A 9571-nucleotide genomic window follows, 5' to 3' on the forward strand; every position below is an offset into this window, starting at 1 on the left:
AGTGGTTTTCCATTCCTTTCAGAAAGTAACAGGTAGAACTGGACATGGAGCAACAGACTGGTTCCAAACAGGAAAAGGAGTACGTCAAGGCTGTATATTGTCACCCTGCTTATTTAACTTATATGCAGAATACATCATGAGAAAGCTGGGCTGGAAGAAGCACAAGCTGGAACCAAAATTGCTGGGAGAAATATCAATAACCTCAGATATGCAGATGACACCACCCTTATGGCAGAAAGTAGAGAGGAACAAAAAAGCCTCTTGGTGAATGTGAAAGAGGAGAGTGAAAAAGTTGGCTTAAAGCTCAACATTCAGAAAATGAAAATCATGGCATCTGGTCCCATCACTTCATAGGAAATAGATGGGGAAACAGTGGAAACAGTGGAGGAATTTATTTTGGGGGTTCCAAAATCACTGCAGATGGTGATTGCAGCCATGAAATTAAAAGACGCTTACTCCTTGGAAGGAAAATTATGACCAACCTAGATAGCATATTTAAAAGCAGAGACTTTACTTTGCCAACAAATGTCCGTCTAGTCAAGGCTATGGTTTTTCCAGTGGTCATGTATGGATGTGAGAGTTGGACTGTGAAGAAAGCTGAGTGCCAAAGAATTGATGCTTTTGAAATGTGGTGTTGGAGAAGAGTCTTGAGAGTCCCTTGGACTACAAGAAGATCCAACCAGTCCATTCTAAAGGAGATCAGTCCTGGGTGTTCTTTGGAAGGAATGATGCTAAAGCTGAAACTCCAGTACTTTGGCCACCTCATGTGAAGAGCTGACTCATTGGAAAAGACTCTGATGCTGGGAGGCATTGGGGGCAGGAGGAGAAGGGGATGACAGAGGTTGAGATGGCTGGATGGCATCACTGACTCGATAGACATGAGTCTGGGTGAACTCCGGGAGTTGGTGATGGACAGGGAGGCCTGGCGTGCTGCGGTTCATGGGGTCACAAAGAGTCAGACACGACTGAGTGACTGAACTGAACTGAAGCAGGAAAGGCGAGAATGGTTACAAGGTTATTTTAGAAACCCAAGAAGAGATGATTGAACGTGGGCCTCAGTGGTAGCAGTAGAAGCAGTAAATTGTCAAACTGCAAATTTTTGATTATAGAACCAAAACAGTTTTCATTCTCTTGGGCTTGAGTTTCTAGTATTCCAGCCTATCAAGATATATTCAGATTCTGACTATTCCTTCCCAGGGATTTTACATACCCTTCTCCTTTTAGAAGTACATTGTAACTTAAGCCTTTGGATAAACATTGAGAAGTCTCATTAATACTGAATTTAATCTTAAAACAAATAATTTTTATATTGAAGCCTTGGTTATAAAAACCAAACATGCCTCAAAGAACACCTTTCTTTCTTCATTTCTCACCCTCTTTCCATCCCCTTCCCCAAACTATTTAATTCAGTTAGCAAGAAGGCAGCATTGATTGTTGGAGGTCTTGGCATCTATCTATACAGCCCCATCATACTGTGAAAACTGATCATTGTGCTCAGCAGTATGGGCTTCCCAGATGGCTCAGAGATAAAGAATTTGCCTGTAATGCAAGAGATGCAGGAGATGTGGGTTTGATCTCTTGGAGGAGGAAATGGCAACCCAGCCCAGTATTCTTGCCAGGATAATCCTATGGACACAGAAACATGTTGGGCAACACTCTGCTGCAGCTGCTGCTAAGTTGCTTCAGTGGTGTCCAACTCTGCGACCCCATAGATGGCAGCCCACTCGGCTCCCCCATCCCTGGGATTCTCCAGGCAAGAACACTGGAGAGGGTTGCCATTTCCTTCTCCAATGCATGAAAGTGAAAACTGAAAGTGAAGTAGTTCAGTCGTGTCCAACTCTCAGCGACCCCATGGACTGCAGCCTATCAGACTCCTCAGCCCATGGGATTTTCCAGGCAAGAGTACTGGAGTGGGTTGCCATTGCCTCCTCTGGACAATAATCTATGGGGTCTCAAAGAGTTAGACATGACTGAGCTCAGCCCTATAGGTCCTTGGTTGTGGGTGGCAGAGTGAGGAGTAAGTACCTCCCTTCTCTTGGCTTCTTTAACACAGGTAAACATGTTTCAAGCATGCATGTGTACTCATATCTGACTCTTTGTGACCCCATGGACTGTAGCCCACCAGGCTCCTTTGTCCAGGGAATTTTCCTGGCCATGAATAATGAAGTGGGTTGCTGTTTCCTACTCCAGGGGATCTCCCTGACCCAGCGATCGAACCTGTATCTCTTGCATCTCCTGTTACGGCCGGTGGTCTTTACCGCAGTGCCACCTGGGAAGTCAACACAGGTAAACTTTTCCTTGAAGAACTTATTTCAATCCTAGTTAAACAATATTTTATTTGTTACAAGATGATAGTTATTAAAGATGACAGAGAACATACACACAAAACAAACTTTATTTTCAATCTCCCAAAATCTTTCATAGATGAGCATGAAGTATATTACATCTTTCAAATTCAAGAAAGCCAGAAACACCATACATAAAAGGACTTGCATTATTAGAAATGTTATATATGATTTCAAGAAGGCAATTGCAACCCACTCCAGTACTCTTGCCTGGAAAATCCCATGGACAGAGAAGCTTGGTAGGCTACAGTCCCAGAGTTTGACTTGACTGAGCAACTTCACTTTCACTTTTCACTTTCATGCATTAGAGAAGGAAATGGCAACCCACTCAAATGTTCTTGCCTGGAAAATCCCAGGGAAGGGGGAGCCTGGTGGGCTGCCATCTATGGGGTCGCACAGAGTTGGACACGACTGAAGCGACTTAGCAGCAGCAGCAGCATATATGATTTCCACTAGAAAGCGTTTGATGATTTACGACTGAAATAAGACATGCATTCTCTTAATTTTCTAATCAAAGAATTGTACTTAATGAAATGTACGGACTTAATTGTGCTCACATAACAAATAAAAATACTAACTATTCATTATTATTTGAAAATTAACAAACTGGCCTATGAGTTTTATGCATTTGCCAAAGTTGTTGAGAAAGGAGTCTCAGTGGACTTCAATAATCAAACGTGGGGCATAATCTTGTTTTTATGGGCACAAACAATGGAAATAGAGAAAAGTGAAACATCAGAAAATTTCAGAAATCATAAATAACAATATATTACCATATCAAATCACTAAATAATCCTTATGGTCCTGGAAATCAGGGTCCATTTCCACTTAAAAAGGAAGAAAAATGGTACAGAGAAGCAAGCTAAGTCAGCATATAAGCATTTATGAAAGATTTCTCATTGTAATTTTTTTTCTGTTGAAAAGTTGTTTCATAATTTGTCTTCAGAGACTAATACTAAAAGAGTGAATAATTTCTATACATAATATAAAATAATTACAGGATGTGAGACTACCTATAGTTTCGTATACAGCACAACCTGTGAACCAAGTCCAAAGTTGGCCATTGAATTCCTGTCTAATACCTGTATGGATTCCCAGGAATCCAGAAACTAGCTGAGTGACTCCTACATATCAGGGGATGGGGGGTGGGGAAGCAACCCACACTGAGACAGGAAGGAGAAGCTGTGCCATAAACTCCACCCCTGGCACAGTGACACACATCTGGGATGGATCTTACAGCTCCCAGCTTCCCCCTAAGGACTGAAGGGTTTGGATCTACATTTGCTTTTAGGACTTCCACCTGAGAGATGAACCCCAAAACATGTAGCTTTGAAAGGACAACAGGGATCCCATCTATGGAACCCACAAGGTTAAAGTGAACCAAGAGGTACTTTTCAAGGGGCTTATGTAAACTCACTGTGGCAGAGTCCTCAGAGTCCACAGCAGAGGCAGCAGACTGAAACAGGCCCAGGCTTCCCATGAAGGAACTCTATTTTTTTGTCTTAGTAACTGCAGACTACGAGCAGTCTTCTAATTTAACACCCATCAAGATGCTGGCTACATCACACTCCAGAGACTGGAGTCCCAGTGGGTTCCATCTTCACAGTCTTCCTCCATCTCACTTCAGATTGCTAATATCTCCCGGAAAGGAGCTTGTGCACACATTTGGTGCCCCACTGGTTTTTTCCAGCTGCTGTGTAGGGGATACCCTATGAGTCCCTGGCTGTGGTCTTCAGCAAACTTTAAGTTCACAGGTTCCACAGGACTGTAATGAACCAAAACTATTGGCTGAGGATCCAGCTTGCCATCAACGTACATCTAGGTTCTATCTGAGATCCTCCCCTTTGGGACAGTGGCCAGTCTCAGCATACCCTCAACTCCTTTTAGCCACTAAGAACAGAAAAACATTGCTTAGACAATCATGAAGGATTGAGAAACAACCAAAAGCTGGGTCAGGGTTAAATGATAAATTTCATCTTCCATACGAGGCCGCTCCTTCAAGATGGAAAGAAGTGGCTGTTTTTTGCTTTTGTTTTTTAATTGGAATATAATTGCTTTACAATGTTGTGTTAGTTTCTGCTGTACAACAAACCGAATCAGCGTTATGTGTATATATATATATATATATATATATATATATATATATATATATATATATATCCCTTCCCTCTTGAGCCTCCCTCCCAGCTTCCCCCATCCCACCTCTCTAGGTCATCACGGAGCACCAAGCTGAGCTCCCTGTGCTATACAGCAGCTCCACTAGCTATCTATTTAACATGCTCTAAAGTTCATACGAACAGGGAAGCCTGGTGTGCTGCAGTCCCTGGGGTCTCAGAGTTGGACACGACTGAGTGACTGAACTGAGAGTATATGTGTCAATGCCACTGTCCCAATTCATCCTACCCTTTCCCTCCTTCCCCCAACCCCAGCCTCATGTCCATTTTCAAAACCTGTGTCTCTATTCCTGCCTCACAAATAGGTTCATCAGTACCATTTTTCTAGATTACATACATATGCGGTAACATACAATATTTGATTTTCTCTTTCTGACTTATTCACTCTGTATGACAAAGTGTAGTTTCATCCACACCACTACAAATGCAGGGGTGGCTATTTTATACAATGTATAGAAATTAACATAGAAAATCTAGAAAAGTGAAGAAAAAAAAGGAATATATTCCTAATGAAAGAAAAAGACAACACCTCAGAAGAAAATGCTAATGAAACAGAGATAACGGGTTACCTGATAAAGAGTTCAAAGTAATGGTCATGAACATGCTCACTGAGGTCAGGAGAGCAATGCATAAACAAAGTAAAAAGTTTAGCATAGAGAAAATACCAGAAATCACAGAGCTGTAGAATACAATAGCTGAACTGAAAATTTCAATAGAGTAGTTCAATGACAGAATGTTGAAGTGGAAGATTGGATCAAAGAGGGGCCAATGAAGCTCATCCAATGAAAGATGCAATGGGATTCCCTGGTGGTCCAGTGATTAGGACTTTGCAATTCCACTGCAGGGGGCACGCGTTCAACTCTTCTTTGGGAGACTAAGAATCTGCAAGGTTTGCAGAATGGTCCAAAAAAAGAAAAAAGAAGATTAAAGATAGCTTAAGGACTTATGGGACAAAATCAGTTCAGTTCAGTCGTTCAGTCGTGTCTGACTCTTTGTGACCCCATGAATTGCAGCACGCCAGGCCTCCCTGTCCATCACCAACTCCCAAAGTTTACCCAAACTCATGTCCATCAAGTTGGTGATGCCATCCAGCCATCTCATCCTCTGTCATCCCCTTCTCCTCCTGCCCCCAATCCCTGCCAGCATCAGGGTCTTTTCCAATGAATCAACTCTTCGTATGAGGTGGCCAAAGTACTGGAGTTTCAGCTTTAGCATCATTCCTTCCAAGGAAATCCCAGGACTGATCTCCTTTAGAATGGACTGGTTGGATCTCCTTGCAGTCCAAGGGACTCTCAAGAGTCTTTTCCAACATCGCAGTTCAAAAGCATCAATTCTTCGGTGCTCAGCTTTCTTCACAGTCCAACTCTCACATCCATACATGACCACTGGAAAAACCATAGCCTTGACTAGACGGACCTCTGTAGGCAAAGAAATGTCTCTGCTTTTTAATATGCTGTCTAGGTTGGTCATAACTTTGCTTCCAAGGAGTAAGCGTCTTTTAATTTCATGGCTGCAGTCACCATCTGCAGTGATTTGGGAGCCCAGAAAAATAAATTCCTCCATGGTTTCCACTGTTTCCCCATCTATTTCCCATGAAGTGATGGGACCAGATACCATGATCTTCGTTTTCTGAATGTTGATCTTTAAGCCAACTTTTTCACTCTCCTCTTTCACTTTCATCAAGAGGCTTTTTAGTTCCTCTTCACTTTCTGCCATCAGGGTGGTGTCATCTGCATGTCTGAGGTTATTGATATTTCTCCCAGCAATCTTGATTCCAGCTTTTGCTTCTTCCAGCCTAGCGTTTCTCATGATATACTCTGCATATAAGTTAAATAAGCAGGGTGACAATATGCAGCCTTGATGTTCTCCTTTTCCTGTTTGGAACCAGTCTGTTGTTCCATGTCCAGTTCTAACTGTTGCTTCCTGACCTGCATATAGGTTTCTCAAGAGGCAGGTCAGGTGTCTGATATTCCCATCTCTTTCAGTATTTTCCACAGTTTATTGTGATCCACACGGTCAAAGGCTTTGGCATAGTCAATAAAGCAGAAGTAGATGTTTTTCTGGAACTCTCTTGCTTTTTCAATGATTGGGGACACAATCTAATGGTCCCATATTTGCAATATAAGGGTCCCAGAAAAGGAAGAGTGATAGAAAGGGGCAGAAAATTTATTTGAAGAAATAATGACTGAAAAGTTTTTTAACCTGGGGAAGAAAACAGACATCCAAATCTAGGAAGCCTAGAGAGTTCCAAACAAAATGAACTTCGGACCCATGCCAAGACACATTTTAATTAAATTGTGAAAAGTTTTAACAAGAAGAGACTCTTCAAAACAATAGATAAAAACAGCTTGCTGTGTAGTAGGCAACCCCCAAAGGACTGTCAGCAGATTTGTCAGCATGAGCTTCTTGGCCAGAGGGAGTGGCACAATGTATTCAAAGAGCTGAAAGAAAAAACGTGGCAAACAAGAATACTCTACCTGGCAAAGCTGTTGGTCAAAACTGAAGGGAGCAGAAAAGCAAAGGCTGAAATCCAACACCATAAATCAGCCTTACAAGAAATGTTAAAGGGATGCTTTAAAGCTGAAAAAAAGGATGCAAATTAGTAACAGGAAAATATATAAAAATATGTTCCACGGATAAAAGTAAAAGGCAGTTAAATTCAGAATAATTGAATGTTATAGCAGTTAATCATTTATAAATCTAGTATGAAGGTTAAAAGAAACTACAGTTATTTGTTAATGGATACACAAGACAAGGGGCTTCCCCGGTGGCACTAGTGGTAAAGAACCCACCTGCTAATGCAAGAGACATAAGAAACATAAATTCAATCCCCGCATAGGAAATATCCCTTGGAGTAGGACATGGCAGCCCACTCCAGTATTCTTGCCTGGAGAATCCCCATGGACAGAGGAGCCTGGAATTCTACAGGCCATAGGATTGCAAAATGTCAGACATGACTGAAGCAACTTAGCATGCTTGCATGCACACAAGACAAGAGATGTCAGTTATGACATAGAAAACATAAAACTTGGGGGGGGGGTGGAGTGTAAGAGTGAAAATGTAGAACTTTAGAATGTCTTCAAACTTAAGTTGTAGACCTAAGGTAGACTGTTATAACATATTTTGTGTAAATCTCACTGTAATCTCAAAGCAAAAATTTATAGTAGATACAAAAAAGTAAAGAGAAAGTCATCTAAGCATACCACTACAGAAAATCATCAAATCACAGAGAAGGAGAGCAAGAGAGGAAAGGCTCAAAGGAATTTTAAAACAACCAGAAAACAATTAAGAAAATGGCACTAAGTCTATATCTATCAATAATTAGTTTAACTGCCAACAGACTAAATTCTCCAATCGAAAGACATAGAGTGGCTGAATGTATAAAAAATAAGATCCGGCTGTATGCTGCCTCCAAGAGACTCATTTTAAGCATACTCAGACAGAAAGTGAAGAGTTGTAAAAAAATATCCAATGCAAACGGAAAAGCTCAGGTAGCTCTACTTATACCAGAAAAATAGACTTTAAGACAAACATGGCAATAAGAAATAAAAAAGATGATTGCTATAAGAATAAATGGTTGATCTCACAGGAAGATGCAACATTTGTAAATATTTGTTTACCCAGCATCATAGTACCTGAATATATAAAACACAGTAACAAATTTTAAGGCAGAAATAAACTGCAAAAAGTAATACTAGAAAACTTCAGTATACAACTTTTATTAATGGATAGATCATCTTGGCAGATGTTTCACTACATCTAGGATTGAAGAGTATTTTGGAGACTATTAGAGTTTGCAAACCACTGATCCAGTAATGGATCGAGGCTTTTTTGTTTGGTCTACAAATATAAATATTTAAAATATCAAATTATTTGTGAAAATATAATAATGATAAACTTCATGAGAGTATTTATGATTTAGATTTAAATTTCTGAGACTCTTCTAAAAAATATAATGTAGGGTATGGTGGGACCACGTTTTTGCATGTCACCAGACTCCTGAAGTTGAGTAGCAACTGCCTCTTCTTGAAATGGTGTTTATAGCTAACATCACTACTAATTTCATTTTTCCTTTTACTTTGTTATTCTTCTTCTTTGTCTCCACCCTAGATTTATCTTAAGGGGAAATTTCAGGGGCCCCAGTTTCCCTCCATTTGTTTTCACATGGTTGGATCTGCAAACACCTGTTCCCAGTGAAAGAGACTGTGCAGTGAGGGCCATATCTTATTTACTCTTTCTACTACTATTTAAGAGGCAAAACTCAGGCTTTCAAGGGAAAGTATGTTTCTTACTTTAATTTGTATGAAACCTCACCCTGGGTTTCATAGCTGAAAGAAACTTTGTCGAATATCCTGTAATACTCTCACCTCATGCAGCAGACATATTTTGGTACCACATTGCCCTGAGAAGCTGTGTCTACTCAGTGGCTAAGTCCTGTCCAACTGTGTGGGAACCCATGACTCTAGCTGGCCAAGCTCCCCTGTCCATGGGGTATCCCAGGGAAGAATACTGAAGTGGGTTGCCATTTCCTTCCCCACGGGATCTTACTGATCCAGGGATGGAAACTAGGTCTCTCGTGTCTCATGCTATGGCAAGCAGCTTCTTTACCACTGAGCCAGATGGAAAGCCCAGGCTCTCAGTAGTGTCAGCAGTAAAGAATTTGCTGAGATTTGTAAGCAGACAAAAACTTCAACAAAAAATACTTGTTTTTCCAAAGAATAAGCTTTTTCAGTTTACAGGAATTTATATTATTAAAAACTGAATTTTTAAACCAGAAAGTCTATAAAAAATGTAAAGAAAAGGTATACCATATACTTTTACTAATCAAAAGAAGTGTTTAATAGGTCCTAAGAGATCCTGAATCCTGGAAGATAAATGATTATACTGACTGCATACTCCATCAGCATTCGGACAGTAAAACAGATTAGATATGACTTTCAGTAACAAACAAAGAAAAAAAGCAACTTTTCTTACTGTTAATTAAAATGTACATACCTGTTTTAAATAGCTCTCCATATATTAAAGTTACAGCCCAATGTACATTCCCTGTAT

This window comes from Ovis canadensis, chromosome 8 (assembly GCF_042477335.2).
Source record: "Ovis canadensis isolate MfBH-ARS-UI-01 breed Bighorn chromosome 8, ARS-UI_OviCan_v2, whole genome shotgun sequence".
Lineage (NCBI taxonomy): Eukaryota > Metazoa > Chordata > Mammalia > Artiodactyla > Bovidae > Ovis > Ovis canadensis.